We start from the raw sequence: 17511 nt of genomic DNA on the forward strand, positions 1-17511 counted from the left end.
GCTGCGGCGGTCCGGGCTGAGATCCCGGAGATGTTTGGGTCTATTAAGACCACGCTGATGGAAGAGTTTGAGGAGCGGTACGCCGCACTTACTGAAGCTGCAGTTGCTGCCGCTACCGCAGCTGTGGCTGCTGCTAGGCCGCAAGGGGGTGATTCATTACTATTCAGGGAATTCAGCAACACGAAACCCCCTGAATTTGATGGGACGCAGGATCCGATTGCAGCTATGAGGTGGATCGCCGACATCGAGGGGTGCTTCTATACTTGCTCATGCCCGGAGCACTTGAGGGTACGGTTCGCCTTGAACCAGCTCCGTCTGGGAGCGAAGGATTGGTGGAAGTTCGTGACGGCGAACTTCACTCAGGCAGAGATTTCGGCGGTGACATGGGAGAGGTTTACGGAGATGTTCAGGGACGAGTACGTTCCCCCGGTGGAGAGGGAGCGATTGATTCAGGAGTTCTTGACCCTTAAGCAGGGTACTGATTCCGTGGCAGTGATCACACGGAAGTTTCATGAGAGGGCAATGTTCTGCCCCGAGCTGGTATCTACGGAACAGTCGCGGATGAGCCGGTATTTGGGTGTTTTGAAGAGGGAGATCCGGGAGTTTGTGTCAAACTCCACCTATCGTACTTTCACTGAGCTTCAGGCGAACGCCAGGAAGCGCGAGATCGAGTTGGAGACTCAAGCGAGGGAGGAGGCTGAGTCTCGGCAGGTGGATCGACGGCCGGCTCAGTCTCAGCCGGCAGCCAAGCGGACTAAGTTCGCTGATTCGAGGATGGGAGGTCCGAAGGGTCGCACTTGCGCGAAGTGCGGCAAGAGTCACGAGGGGGTGTGTCGAGCTGGTGGTTGCTACAAGTGTGGCAAGGAGGGACATATTGCCAGGGATTGCCCTAAGGGGTTTATGGTTTGCTTTCACTGCAACCAGACAGGCCATCGGAAGGCCGAGTGTCCGCAACTTCGTCAAGGAGCTACACCTACTACCCGGACTACTGAGACCCGACCGGCGAAGGTCGAGGCCCCGAGGGCTCGCGGGAGAGCCTTTCAGCTGACTGCGGACGAGGTCCGCGCTGCGCCCGATGTTGTGGCAGGTATGTTATCATGCACGTATTTACTTAAAGGTCGAAATGCTATGCTTATGTTAATGTATGTGTAGGTACTTTCCTTGTGAACTCTATGCCTGCTCTAATGTTATTTGATTCGGGTGCGAGTAGATCGTTTGTATCGTTAGCTTTTAGTCAGCACATCGGCATTAGTCGTGAGCCGTTAAGTCGGCCTTTGAGCGTTTCTATTGCGGCTGAGAGGGTGATTTGTGCTACGGAGGTTCTTCGGGGATGTGTGCTAGAGATCTTCGGGGTCGCGTTTCCGATTGACCTCATTCCTATTGCGATGGGGGATGTCTGTGTCATTGTAGGCATGGACTGGTTGAGCCGATTCAGCGCTGTTATCGACTGCGAGCGTCAGCTGGTGACTATACGAGACCCTAGTGGGGGAGTTCTTACGGTATACGGCGAGGGTACCCGTTCGGGATCAGCTTTTTGTTCGGCCGCTAGGGCGAGGCAATGCCTACAGCGGGGATGTAACGGTTTTGTGGCGTATGTGATGGATACGCGGGAGAGTTCCGAGAGACCGAAGACACTGAAGGAGGTTCCAGTGGTGCGCGAGTTCCCAGATGTTTTTCCCGAGGATTTGTCGGGAGTACCTCCTGCGAGGCAAGTAGAGTTTGGTATCGATCTAGTTCCAGGGGCTGCGCCTATTGCGAAGGTGCCTTATCGTCTTGCACCTCCAGAGATGCAAGAATTATCCTCGCAACTTCAAGAGTTGTTGGGGAAGGGATTTATTCGGCCGAGTAGCTCGCCATGGGGAGCACCGATTCTGTTCGTCAAGAAGAAGGATGGTTCACACCGGATGTGTATCGATTACCGGGAGCTGAACAAGGTGACCGTCAAGAACCGCTATCCGTTACCGAGGATCGATGATCTATTCGATCAGTTGCAAGGGGCATCTTGGTTTTCCAAGATTGATTTGAGATCAGGGTACCATCAGGTAAGAGTGCGGGATGAGGACGTCCAGAAGACAGCCTTTAGGACGCGGTATGGGCATTACGAGTTCGTGGTGATGCCTTTTGGGCTCACCAATGCCCCAGCAGTGTTCATGGATCTCATGAACAGGGTATGCAGGCCGATGCTGGATCGGTCTGTGATTGTATTCATCGACGACATTCTGGTGTATTCGCGGTCTAGGGAGCAGCATGAGGGACATTTGAGGGAGGTCCTTGAGGTACTGAGGTCGGAGAAGCTATATGCAAAATTCTCCAAATGTGACTTCTGGTTACGGGAGGTTCAATTTCTGGGGCACGTTGTAAATCAGGCAGGGATATTGGTCGATCCGGCCAAGGTGGAAGCGGTGATGAGTTGGGAGGCACCGAAGTCACCTTCGGAGATCAGGAGTTTCCTTGGGTTGGCGGGGTACTATCGAAGGTTCATTAGGGACTTCTCCAAGATCGTGGTGCCGCTTACCAAATTGACCCGAAAGGGTGTTACATTTTCATGGGGACCCGAGCAGCAGACTTCCTTCGAGACACTTCGTCAGAGACTGTGCGAAGCACCAGTATTAGCTCTCCCGGAGGGGATGGAGGACTTTGTCGTATATTGCGACGCATCGATTTCAGGACTGGGTGCAGTGTTGATGCAGAGGGGCCATGTGATAGCCTATGCATCGAGGCAGCTGAAGCCTCACGAAGCGAGATATCCCACGCATGACTTAGAGTTGGGGGCAGTAGTGTTCGCCCTCAAAATTTGGCGTCACTACCTGTACGGGGTTCGTTGTACCATATACACGGACCATAAGAGTTTGAAGTATTTGATGGATCAACCCAACCTAAACATGCGTCAGAGGAGATGGTTAGATGTGGTTAAGGATTATGACTGTGAGATCCTATACCACCCAGGCAAGGCTAATGTGGTAGCCGATGCATTGAGTCGTAGGGCGGAGAGCACTCCATTGCGGGACGTATGTTTGAGATTGACGGTGATGACTCCGGTATTAGATGCTATTCGTGGGGCACAGGCCGAGGTTGTGAAGTCTGGGATGCAGAAACAGGAGCGGGTCGTCGGATTGATTTCAGAGTTCGTTATGGATGGACGGAGACTTCTGACATTTCAGGGTCGGATCTGGGTACCATTCGTGGGCGGTACGCGTGTTACTTTGATGGAGGAGGCACACAGATCGAAATTCTCGATCCATCCCGGTGCTACGAAAATGTATTTGGATTTGAGAAAGGAGTACTGGTGGCCTTGCATGAAGAGAGACGTTGCCTGGTTCGTTGAGAGGTGTTTGACCTGCCGTAGGGTTAAGGCCGAGCATCAGAGACCGCACGGTAAGTTGCAACCCTTGGAGATTCCTGAGTGGAAGTGGGAACAGATCACGATGGATTTCATCACCAAATTGCCGAAAACTGCCAGGGGAGTCGATGCGATTTGGGTGATAGTGGATAGGCTAACAAAGAGTGCACACTTCCTTGCCATTAGCGAAAGTTCATCAGCAGAGAAGTTGGCAGAGTTATACGTGAGAGAGATAGTATCTCGGCATGGAGTGCCGACCTCGATTGTTTCGGACCGCGATGTACGTTTCACTTCCAGGTTCTGGAAGAAATTCCATGAGGAGTTGGGTACTAAACTGCATTTTAGTACCGCATACCATCCCCAGACCGACGGTCAGAGCGAGCGGACGATTCAGACATTGGAAGACATGCTTAGAGCGTGTGTGTTAGACTTCGGGGGTAGCTGGGATGTGCATCTGCCGTTGGCTAAGTTTTCCTACAACAACAGCCATCATTCGAGCATTGGTATGCCACCTTTTGAGTTGTTGTATGGTAGGAGGTGTCGGACTCCCATTTGCTGGGGAGAAGTGGGACAGAGAGTGATGGGCAGTACAGAGATCGTACTTCAGACGACCGAACAGATTCAACGAGTGAAGCAGAGGTTATTGACCGCCCAGAGCCGACAGAAGAGTTATGCGGACAGACGCCGGTCCGAGCTCGAATTCCAGGTCGGCGACTTCGTTCTCCTAAAGGTTTCTCCTTGGAAAGGGGTGATTCGGTTCAGGAAGAGGGGCAAATTGGGGCCCCGGTTCATAGGCCCATTCCGGTTAATTGCAAGGGTAGGTCGGGTAGCTTATCGGTTGGAGTTGCCAGCGGAGCTGAGTCAGATTCACAATACCTTTCACGTATCACAGTTGAGGAAGTGTATAGCCGATGAAGCGGCAGTGGTTCCGTTAGAAGATATTCAGGTGGATGCGAGCCTGAATTACGCCGAGAGACTAGTAGCTATCAGGGATCGGAAGATCAAGGTTCTACGGAACAAGGAGATACCTCTGGTGTTGGTTCAGTGGCAACATCGGAAGGGATCGGAGATGACTTGGGAGCCGGAAAGAGAAATGCGGGAGCAACATCCGGAGTTATTCGCAGAATGAGACTTCGAGGGCGAAGTCTAGTTCTAGTGGGGGAGAGTTGTAACAGCCCGGAATTTCAGGTATTTCTTTAAATTATTTTTGGGGCACATTTAGGAGGGGACTCGGAGAGTTGGTGCATGACTCGCCGAGTAGGACCATGGTCTTGGTCACAGATACGCGACTGGACTCGACGAGTCCAATAGGGACTCGGCGAGTCAACGCTGTTCAGCTGAAACCCTAGCCGTTTTGATTCTGAATCGTATATAATGCCTTTAGGGCCGTCATGTCTCGTCTTTTGGCCGATTGAAGATACCTTAGGAGTCTGTGGGCATCTGGAGCAAGGGTGAGGGCTAGTGGAAGCTTGAGGAGGTTGTAGACAAGGAGAGGCAAGGTGGTGATCAAAGGAGGTTCAAGGGGTCGAGTTCTGAAGGTTGGGGACACAGGGAACACGTTTCCAGGTAATCTTCGGATCATATTTGTAGCTTTTACGTTGTATGCGAATTTAGGGTTTAGGAAACCCATTTAAGGAATTGATAGATTATAGTGTTGTTACAAGTGTTTAAACCCCTGTAATAGTATATGTGAAAGTCCAGGAAGCCCCATATCTATATACTACGGAATCATGCGAGATACAGGAGGCAGCGAATTGACTGCATGGTGAGGACTCGCGGAGTCTAATGATCAGACTCGGCGAGTAGCTTGAAGATTCACTAGGACTCGCCGAGTTGTTCTTCAGACTCGGTGAGTAGCTTGAAGATCTACTGGAACTCGTCGAGTCGTTCTTTAGACTCGGCGAGTGGAGTCGGGGTGTCTAGACTCGCCGAGTTGCCCTTTGCACTCGACGAGTCCGGTCAAGTTGACCGTTGACCTGTATGTAATTTAGTAGGGTCAGTTGTCTTGTTTGATAAGATCATTAATAAAGGTATGTGGTATTATAGGGAACCTGCAGATTAGCGGATCGAGTGCGAGTAGCTCGAAGGGTTTATAGCTTGCATACTACGAGGTGAGTCTTCTCACTATACTTCACCCGTAAGGGTTTGACTGTGTGACCGGAAGGTTGTATGTGTTATATTTATGCTATGTCTAGGGAGGTAGATGCTTTGTATGTGATGTATGCTTATATGTGATGTATGCTTATACGGGCCGGAAGGCGTGACTTATGTGATAGAAAGAACGGTATGATGTATGACTTATGTGTTATGTGTGATATGCTATATGTGTTATGTTTATACTGTTATGGGCCGGAAGGCAAAATACTATGGGCCGGAAGGCAATGTAATACGGGCCGGAAGGCGATATGTTATGGGCCAGAAGGCGATTATGTTACGGGCCGGAAGGCAATGTTATGTGGACCGAAAGGTCCGGGCCGGAAGGCGTATGTGGGTAAGTCGTATACTGGGGAACTCACTAAGCATTTATGCTTACTAGTTGTGTTTATGTTTTTCAGGTACTAGCGATGACCGTGGGAAGGCGCCGGCGTGACACGTACACACTGCCATCGATGAAGATCTTGAGGATTTATTATTTATACGTTTGCAATAAACTTGGAATAAACTCTTTTGTCGAATAATGATGTTTTATTTTAAATGAAAATTTTATTTGAAAATTTGAGCTGTTACAATTGAAAGTGGGTTAGATCTGATCCCACATCGGCTGGGAAGGAGAACTATGCATTCCTTATAAAGGGTGTGGATACCTTCCCTATCACAACGCGTTTTAAAGTCGTGAGGGCAGCAGATCCCATAAGAACTCTGCAGTTAAGCGTGCTCGGGCGGGAGTAGTACCGGGATGGGTGACCCCCTGGGAAGTCCTCGTGCCGAGTGGCCCAAAACGGACAATATTGTGATACGTGCCAAGGGGGTGTTACAAATGGTATCAGAGCCAGGGCACGCGTCGATGTGTTCGACAGGGACGTCGAACCCTATAATGGGGGGTGAAAGTGGGTTAGATCTGATCCCACATCGGCTGGGAAGGAGAACTATGCATTCCTTATAAAGGGTGTGGATACCTTCCCTATCACAACGCGTTTTAAAGCCGTGAGGGCAACAGATCTCATAAGAACTCTGCAGTTAAGCGTGCTCGGGCGGGAGTAGTACCGGGATGGGTGACCCCCTGGGAAGTCCTCGTGCCGAGTGGCCCAAAACGGACAATATTGTGATACGTGCCAAGGGGGTGTTACAAATGGTATCAGAGCCAGGGCACGCGTCGATGTGTTCGACGGGGACGTCGAACCCTATAATGGGGGGTGAAAGTGGGTTAGATCTGATCCCACATCGGCTGGGAAGGAGAACTATGCATTCCTTATAAAGGGTGTGGATACCTTCCCTATCACAACGCGTTTTAAAGCCGTGAGGGCAACAGATCTCATAAGAACTCTGCAGTTAAGCGTGCTCGGGCGGGAGTAGTACCGGGATGGGTGACCCCCTGGGAAGTCCTCGTGCCGAGTGGCCCAAAACGGACAATATTGTGATACGTGCCAAGGGGGTGTTACAAATGGTATCAGAGCCAGGGCACGCGTCGATGTGTTCGACGGGGACGTCGAACCCTATAATGGGGGGTGAAAGTGGGTTAGATCTGATCCCACATCGGCTGGGAAGGAGAACTATGCATTCCTTATAAAGGGTGTGGATACCTTCCCTATCACAACGCGTTTTAAAGCCGTGAGGGCAACAGATCTCATAAGAACTCTGCAGTTAAGCGTGCTCGGGCGGGAGTAGTACCGGGATGGGTGACCCCCTGGGAAGTCCTCGTGCCGAGTGGCCCAAAACGGACAATATTGTGATACGTGCCAAGGGGGTGTTACAAATGGTATCAGAGCCAGGGCACGCGTCGATGTGTTCGACGGGGACGTCGAACCCTATAATGGGGGGTGAAAGTGGGTTAGATCTGATCCCACATCGGCTGGGAAGGAGAACTATGCATTCCTTATAAAGGGTGTGGATACCTTCCCTATCACAACGCGTTTTAAAGCCGTGAGGGCAGCAGATCCCATAAGAACTCTGCAGTTAAGCGTGCTCGGGCAGGAATAGTACCGGGATGGGTGACCCCTTGGGAAGTCCTCGTGCCAAGTGGCCCAAAACGGACAATATTGTGATACGTGCCAAGGGGGTGTTACAAATGGTATCAGAGCCAGGGCACGCGTCGATGTGTTCGACGGGGACGTCGAACCCTATAATGGGGGGTGAAAGTGGGTTAGATCTGATCCCACATCGGCTGGGAAGGAGAACTATGCATTCCTTATAAAGGGTGTGGATACCTTCCCTATCACAACGCGTTTTAAAGCCGTGAGGGCAGCAGATCCCATAAGAACTCTGCAGTTAAGCGTGCTCGGGCGGGAGTAGTACCGGGATGGGTGACCCCCTGGGAAGTCCTCGTGCCGAGTGGCCCAAAACGGACAATATTGTGATACGTGCCAAGGGGGTGTTACATACCTGTTCAGCTAACGACCCTCCACCGATCAAGCAAGCGGTAGGTGAGAGTGGACACCCATTAAGTTGCCATTTTATAGGCAACAACCTTATACCCACCTTATAGATCGGCTTCGTGAATGAGGCCTACTAACGGTAAAACGACTTGTTCTTATACATATATATAATAATTAACCATTAATCTTATAATATTATAAGGGTAGAATTTTAACTTTTAAAACTTTTAGGGTATGGAATTAAAGTTTGTGTGAGACTTTACAAATTCCAAAACTTGAGGGCAAGTTTTGAACAATTCATAAACTTTTGGATATTCATAACTTATGAGTTTTAATTAAGTGTTTAATACTTTTAATGAAGAGTCTCTTGGAAATCCATAACTTGAGGACAAGTTATGAAGTTCATAAAAGCATTTATTAGAAAAACTCTTCAAAAGTGTAACTTATGACTTCTTAAAAAAGATTTAAAAGAAAAAACTTTTGGAATTCCATAACTTGAGGATAAATTATGAATTTCATTAAAACACCTTAAGATCAAGAATTAACTAATAAACAATTTGCAAATAATTTCTGTGATCTAACAAAACTCATATGAACATGAACATCCACATCAACAATTTCAAGAATCATATGGACACATATAAACTTGAAATTTTGATAACTTTGAAATTGGTCCACCATCATCATTACCACATCAAAAACAGGTTTTATGAGTCCAAAACAGTTTAAGGTAATGATTCTAGACCGATTCCAACACCAAAACTCGAAAATCTGCACTCAGGTCTGCCAACTCGTCGATTGCATGAACTGACTCGGCGAGTTGGTTGAATATACACATGGACTCGGCGAGTACCATGAATGGACTCGGCGAGTCTGCTGTGCAGAATGCATTTTTTTCGACATTTTTCAACAATTTGCATCAAGTATTCAAGAAAACAAGTCTAGGCTCTGATACCACTGTTAGGTTTTGAGCAATCTAACACTTCCTAAGTGTGCATGCAACCCTATAAACCTTGGATCTATGTTTTCTTCTAAAATACATGCAAATAATAATTTCCAAGGTTTCTTCCTAACTAGCATAGCATAAGGATTATGAATCACAAAACTACTAGTATAAATACATACCTTTTGATGGTGGTTGATTGCATGGAGTTTTAGAGCCTAGCACCAATAGTGTGAATGCCTCAAGTGGAATCACCAATCACCACAAACACTTGGAAAACTTTGAGAGAGTAGTATACTTTCTTATGAAATCGGCCACCACTAAGTCTCACACACCTAGTGTCATTTCTTGCATCATATGCTTTTTTATATATAGTGTGCATGGTTAGGGTGAAACCCTAATAACCCATGTCTTTTCCTTTCCAAGGATCCATGGGTTAAAAGCTCCATGGATCATCCATGGACTTCCATATTAGCTTAGCCCATTAACAAATGAGTATTAGCCCACACTATATAAAATATAATAGCCCATAATTTAATCAGTCTTCTTTTTAATCTCTAAATTAATTCATAATTAATTTAAGACTAAAACTAATTAAATAACATGACTTCATATTAATATATTATAACTTATAATATATTAATAAATCGTAAATATACAATTCTCATAAAATTATCCATAACTCATTTGGGTGAAGTGCAACCCAAATGGACCATGCCGGGTCGGGTCAAGTATGTACCAAATAAGTTATGGACTTAGACACCTTATCCAACATGTTATACCCCCAAGTTTCAGCCTTCATTCCACCCTAAAGTGCTGCTACGAAACCCTAACTCTCTTTTGAGTGCTTTTAGAGCTTTGGAGGCCTTTAGAGAGTATTCTAGTGTTGTAAATCCATTTTCTTAACAAGTGAAGAACAAGGAAGGTGGTGAGCTGAAGGAGGAGATATAGATTTGTGATATTTGCTTCATTTCGGCCCTTTTTAAGGTATAAAGTTTTCAACTTAATGATCAATCTCTTAGATATCTCTTAGTACAAGTTTATGGACTCTTTTGGTCCCAAGAATGAATCTTTGAGACTCAAGCAGGTTTCTAAGTGTAGGGTTGCCTCCCTTAGTGTCATATGAGTCCCATAAGCAATAAAGTTCCAACCTTCAGGACTTATTTGTGCTCATACTTGAGATCTAGCCCTTGGAATGAAAGTATGTTGTCACATTTTGAGTTTGGGCTTATTTGGTGGATTACAAGTCACCAAGTTAGTGACTTTATGAATTAAGACATGGAAGAGGACTTGGATATGAGTTTGTAGCCTTTGGATCGGAGTATTAAGCACTTAATGGAAAAGTGTCTTAACAGGAGGATTATGCTGAGCGTACATGCATGTACGCCTAACATACTCACTAGTAGGCCAGTACGCTTAGCGTACATTAGAGTACGTACAGCGTACTCAACAGAGTTGGGCTTTGTGCATTTTGGGCCTCGGTGTGGGTTGTGTTTTGGATTTTAGGCCTTTGGGCCATAGTGGGCCATCAGGAGTCAGTTAATATGGGCCAAGGGTTATATAATTGGGCTTAAGGTAAGGACCATTAAGGGATTGGGCCCAAGGTAGCAAATTAGGCCATTAGTGGGTCACTATTGGGCTTGGGAAGCTTTCCTAGTGTTGGACTTTGAATATGTATCAGGTTGGACTAGGAGGGGTAGAATGGCCATTCTACCCTTAGAAGGATTATTGTATTAGGCTAAGTATTATTGTGGTATTGATAGTTCGGGGAGCTTGAGGAGCAGCAGTGCGGGGATTATCTGATAGCAGCCAGAAGTGTATCAGCAAGGGTTCAGCAGTACAAGGTGAGTCTCCTTACTATGTGAATGGGTCTAAGGCCATAATGTCGGCCCATGTAGTTACGATTAGGAAGACCCCGGTGTTAGCCATAGGCATTGTATGCTAGTATGATATTTCAGTGCAAGGTTTGATGTCGGGCGGCTGCCCAAGGAATGTTTGCGTGTTAGATTATACTTGTTGTCTGTGTATACTTGTATGTGCCAGGTAGGGAGGTGAGTATGGGCGAGGTCCCGTATATCTTCACTAACAGAGTGTGGACGGGGTTCGATATCTCATTAGTAGCAGAGCAGGGGTGAGGCCCAAGATAGGAGGAAAGTGAGTGTGGACGGGGGCTTGTATCTCACTAACAGTAGGAGCTTGGACAGGGTTCCATGGCTACCAATAGTAGGGAAAGTGTGAGGCCCAAGATAGGCGAGGCCTTAGAACAAGATAATAGTAGGGTGTGTTCAGTTTATGTGTTATGTGCTAAGGTTATTTGTTTGTATGAGTTTAGTGGGCGGGGCCTAGAGATAGGTTGGGCCTAATAAACATATTTGTACACCGAGCGGGGCTCAAAGCCAGGCGGGGCCTGGGATCGGTCGCGGCCCGATGTAGCGGGCATGGCCCAGTATTTGCAGTATGTGATTATGCATGGTATGTGGTAGGTTGGGGAACTCACTAAGCTTCGTGCTTACCGTTTTTAGTTTTTGTTTCAGGTACTTCCGGTAGCGGAGGGAAGAGCTCGGGGTGATCGCATGGCACACACCAATTTTTATTCATCCTGGGATGTTTCACTCTAACAATAATGTTTTGATTCAATGTGACTTGTGTTTTGATGAAATGATTTGATGACTTGTGGTTTTATTATTAGATTGAAACAAAAATTTTAGTCTATATTTTTGGGATGTTTCAAATTCATTATTCATATAAGAAATCCCACACTCTCTCTCTCCACTTGTCATCCTATCAAGTTGCATGAGTGAAGGCAACCCAAAAGGACCATGCTACAAATCAAATCAAGTACAATTATAGTTATGGGCTTAGACACCTAATCCAACATATAGTATAGTGATAAGACTCACCTTTCTCATGAAGTCAGAAAACCCACAGCTCAATGTCATGAAACTGGTGTTGCAACCCACCTATTGAATCACACCAGGTCACACCTTAGTCTACACTCTAGAACTAGCAATTTGACCAAATTCAAAAGTCAACAATCAAAGTCAACATCATCCGACTTCACTTCGTGATCAACCTATGGTCACGTCATGGAAAAACGAAATCAGGCCCGATCAAAATCTCAGTCATGATCAAATCTACTATCATGTCGTGATAGTCATGCCACCATGTCGTGATAGAGTCCGTCCAAAACGGTCGAGGAGCCCTCATCATCACGTCGTGACATCCATATGTTCAAGTCGTGAATACTGCATTGGGGTAGCTTAACGCACTAAGCCCCTAATCCTTAAAGCCACCAATTCCAACTATCCTAGAGGGCTATCTTACTCCAAGAACATTCTAAAAATCAATGATTTATAGACATGCATATCCAATGCATGTCTTAACCTCAGGCTAGGTAAAAAAGATGAAAATAGAACCAAAATCTCATGCATGGATTCAAAACTTAGCCAAACTTCAGATCCATAACATATAACCTTTAAGGGCCTCAAGGATCCATAAAGTTGCCAACTTTATGGAATCCATCCATCCAAACTTTCTCAAATGTGGAGAAAAGGTACAAAAAGCATAGATATAGAAGTCTAATGCATAAATATTGGAACTTGATTACTCACAATGGTCCATGAGGTGCTCAAATGAAATCTTTAAGCCTACCAAGATGCTCTCTACACAACAACAACCTTCTTTTTCCTTAAAGAGTCACTAAGAACACCAAAATGAGCTAAAAAATGGAGGATATGGGATTATATTTGTTCAAGTGGTGATGAGGTGATGAATGCTGAGGGTAGAGAAACCCTGGTCCTTACTGATGGGGTTTTAGCAATCTAACACTCTTATGGTGTACATGCAATCCTAGAAACCTTGGATCTATGTTTTACTATGATACATGAAATTTGATTTCCAAGGTTCATAACCTATCTAGCATGCATGGGGAACTTTTAAACATAAAAGATAGTAAGAAAAACATACCTTTTGTTGCTTGAATTCCTTTGAGATCCTTGTGAGCCTAGCACCCCAAATGTGATGCCTCAAATGCTTCACACAACACCAAATACACTTGGAATAACCTAGAGAGAAATCCACACACTTAGAATATCGGCTATCCCTCACTTATATCACTTAGTGGCCGATTTTTGGTCTACAATATGATGCTTATATAGTGTGTCACAATTAGGGTTATACCATGTAAACCCTAATTGACATGGCTTTTCATTTCATGGATCTATGGGTTCAAAAACACCACGGAGCATCTTATGGGTTTTAGCCCAACTTGATAAACCATGCAACATTAGCCCACTATACAAGAATAGATGATTTAAACAATCAACCCATATGTTTAATTAGTCTCCTTTTGATCACAAAATTAATTCTAAATTAATTCTTTCTCAATACCAATTAAATAATATTATTAATATATTAGAACTTATAATATATTAATAAATCATAAGTGTCATTTCTCTCATTTTAGTCTACCCAAGTGCATGATGCCATGCAACCCAAATGGACCATGCCAAAGTAGGTCAAGTACGTACCAAAAATAGTTATGGACTTAGACACCTTATCCAACAGTCTCCCACTTGGATAAGTCTAATAATTATTACTGCAAGTATGACTTTAGGAACAGATTAGCAATCATAGCTCTTTAAATGTCTCTTGGAACTAAGATGATGATGTTACGCCATTTAAGATAAGTGAATAAAATCCTCTGATCTCAAGATATCAGTCGGAAAATACATGGACCAATGTCATACTTATTGTCCAACAGTTTGTTTCCCAGTTTTCGATTTTTTTTGACATAGAACTTAATCGAACACATCAATTTAATTCTGACCGGGCCTGATACATAGGTCAAAACAGAATCATCGAGGGGCCCAGATGTCGCTTCTAATCTAAAAAGGAACATATAAACTTCTACTACTTGTTGAATTATACACAAAGGCACTTTTTATAACATCGAGTTACCAATGCGTTTTCGTACAATCAATATATAACCAACTCATAGTCAATAACTCATATCTCTAGGTTTGAGAACTTATATGATATTACCGTCTCATGATCACTCGAGATAAATTCCATGAAGTGATAAAAGTGAGCGTGGGTTGAATCCAATACTTAGAACTTATGAGTACTCATGAATGTTGTAGCAACTCTTTGCTATGTCCAACACCTTGAACATATACAAGCCAACTTCATGAGAGTCTTGATTCATATCTACTTCCAACATATGACCGACTGTGGAGATTTTGAATAAAGTAATTATTCTAGAAGTCAAAACATGCAAAGCTGAGACAATAGTAAATAATTGACAAGGATAGCAACACTTTAATCATAAATAAACAACAACTTTTATTCATCATCATAATGTCGATTACATTTTACAAGTTTTAGAAATACCTATCTAATCTGTAAAACTAATATCATCCTTCAGCCCGATATGTCTCGCATGTTGTAAATGCTTAACCCTACTTAGTCCCTTCATGAGGGGATCTGTTGGGTTCTTATCCGATGATACCCTCTTTGCCATGAGGAGTCCTTCTTTTATTCGATGACTAATAAAATCGTATTTTCTGTTGATGTGTCTAGATCTCCCGTGATGCCTTGGTTCCTTCACTAACGCAACTGCACTTTCAATATCACAAAAAATTTCCATAGGCTTCTTTATAGTTGGTACAACTCCAAGGTATCCAATGAAGTTTTTCAACAATATTGCCTCGGTCGCCGCTTCACTCGCTACTATGTACTCTGATTCACAAGTCGAATCAACACCATCTCCTATTTGGAAATTTTCCAAGTAATTACTCCTCCGTTTAAGGTAAAGACCCAGCCTGACTGAGAGAGAAAATTATCCATATCAGTCTGGAAGCTAGCATCATTATACCCAACCATTCTCAAGTCATCACTCCCACCGAAGGCAAGGACCCAATACTTAGTCCTTCAAAGATACTTGAGAATGTTCTTTACCGCAGTCCAGTGTGCCTTGCCAGGGTTCCCCTGATATCTGTTGACCACGCTCAAAGCAAAAGCTACATCAGGATGAGTACAAGTCATAACATACATGATTGAGCCTACAACAGAAGCATACGATACTCGAATCATTTCAGCTATCTCAGCCTCTGTACTTGGGTTCTGAGTCTTACTCAGCTTGGCGTTACTCTGGATCGGTAAATCTCCTTTCTTGGAGTCTTGCATGCTGAACCTATTCAGCACCTTATCCAAGTAAGTACTCTGACTAATTCCAATTAGTCTTTTACTCCTTTCTTTTAATATCCTTATCCCTAGGATATCGGCAACTTCTCCAAGGTCCTTCATAGCAAAGCACTTCCCAAGCCAGGACTTCACCTCCTGTAGAGTTGGGATGTCATTTCCTATGAGTAGTATGTCATCCACATACAATACCAAAAAGCTAACTATACTCCCACTAGCTCTGACATATACGTAGGACTCATCTTCGCTTCTCGAGAAACCAAACTCTTTGACCTTTTCATCGAGACAAAGATTCCGGTTGCGAAATGCGTGTTTCAATCCATAAATGGATTTCTCAAGCTTGCACACTCTATTTGGGTACTCTAAACTAAATAAACCCTCTGGGTGACTCATGTAAACATCCTCAGCCAGCTTTCCATTAAGGAAAGTGGTTTTGACATCCATTTGCCATATTTCATAATCATGAAATGTAGCAATGGCTAGCATGACCCTAATAGACTTTATCTTCGCTACTGGTGAGAAGGTTTCATCATAATCAATACCCTGCATTTGAGTAAAACCCTTCGCAACCAGTCACGCCTTATAAGTATGCACTTTACCATCCATGTCGGTCTTCTTCTTGAAGATCCACTTGCACCCGACTGTCTTACGGTTGGGTACATTGTAAACCGAGTTCCAAACTTGATTGTCATACATGGATAGTATCTCGCTGTCCATAGCCTCCTTCCATTTAGCAAACACCGGGCCTGCCATGGCTTCCTTAAAGCTGTTAGATTCATCCAAATTCACCAGTGTACTGTCACTGATAAATGTATCACTTTCCGTAGTAATATGGAAACCATTGTAATGCTCAGGTGCATTCCTAACCCTCGTGGAACGCCTCAGAGGAACAAACTTGTCATTTGGCTCAACAGGAGTTTCCTCCTCAAGTTGGTTGCTAGTGTTTGAGGTTCCTTCACCACTTGACTCTTGAATTTCTTCAAGGTCAATTTTCCTCCCACTGTTTCCTTGGCTTATGAACTCTCTCACGCGAAAGACCCCTCTTCTTGCCACAAAGACCACATTCTCACTAGGTCTGTAAAAGAGGTAACCAAAGGATTTCTGTGGGTAGCCGATGAAAATACACCTCTCACTTCGATGTTCGAGCTTATCTTGAGTCTCACGTCTCACGAAAGCCTCGCAACCCTAAATCTTGATGTGGTCTAAATTGGGAACTTTCCCAATCCACATCTCATGAGGTGTTTTGGCAACCTTCTTTGTAGGGACTAGATTAAGGATATGGGCGGTAGTCTCTAAGGCATACCCCCAAAAACAGATTGGTAGCAAAACTTGACTCATCGTGGAACGAACCATGTCCAACAAAGTCTGATTACGCCTCTCAGCCACACCATTCAATTGTGGTGTCCTGGGAGTTGTCAATTGTGAGACAATCCCATGGTCCTTAAGATAGTCGAGGAACTCTGTACTAATATACTCAGCACTTCGATCGGATCAAAGCATCTTAATGTTCCTACCCAATTGATTCTCTACTTCTTGTTTAAACTCTTTAAACCTTTCAAAAGTCTCTGAGTTATTCTTGATTAAGTAGACATAACCATATCTTCTAAAATCATCAGTAAAAGTCACATAATAGCGATTAGCATCCCTTATGATGGTTTTGAAGGGTCCACATACATCAGTATGTATAAGGTCTAACAAACCCTCACCCCCTGCACAAGTACCAGTGAAGGGTGATTTTGTCATTTTCCCAAGCAAGCAAGATTCACAACTATCATCTGACTTTAGGTCAAATGACTCCAAGAGTCCATCCTTTTAGAGTTGGCCTATGCGTTTCTTGCTTACATGACCAAGACGACAATGCCATAATGATGCTTTATCCAAGCTAGTAGAAGAATCAATACACAACACATTATTTCCTAGGTTATTTACAACCGACACAGTTTCATACACACCATCACAAGGTAATGCTTTAAATAAAGAATATTATTAAAGAAAGCATTAATACCACCACATTCGTTATCAAAAAAACAATTGGTCTTCATTCTCATCTCCTCCTCCATTTAAATCAATACACAATTTCCTTCACAAACCCATCTCTTAATCGCTTACCTGGCCTATAATGTGGGCTCACCGATAGCGGGTATTCATCGAATGATGTATTAGGCGGAGTAACGGTGGCGATATTTAGGATTTTGACATGAACGTTGTTTCGGTTTCTTTTTCCAACATCAACACTATTACTTATTAAACCCTAATACCGTCGATTGAGAGGGAGAGTGATTGCGTGTTTGATTCTTCTAGGATACAAGAACAATTTGTCTTCATTCTCATCGCCTCCTCCATTTACTTCATCTTCCTCTTGATTGATCGGATCTGTAAATGGATCTGAAGAACAAAGACCCAACTCCATTGAATCCATTTTGTTTAAAGTGAAACCATGGTGATGGATAATTGTATCCCCTTAGTGTGTTCGCAATTTGTTGGATCTCCTCACG

Source organism: Lactuca saligna, chromosome 5 (genome assembly GCF_052625555.1).
Source record: "Lactuca saligna cultivar CGN05327 chromosome 5, ASM5262555v1, whole genome shotgun sequence".
Lineage (NCBI taxonomy): Eukaryota > Viridiplantae > Streptophyta > Magnoliopsida > Asterales > Asteraceae > Lactuca > Lactuca saligna.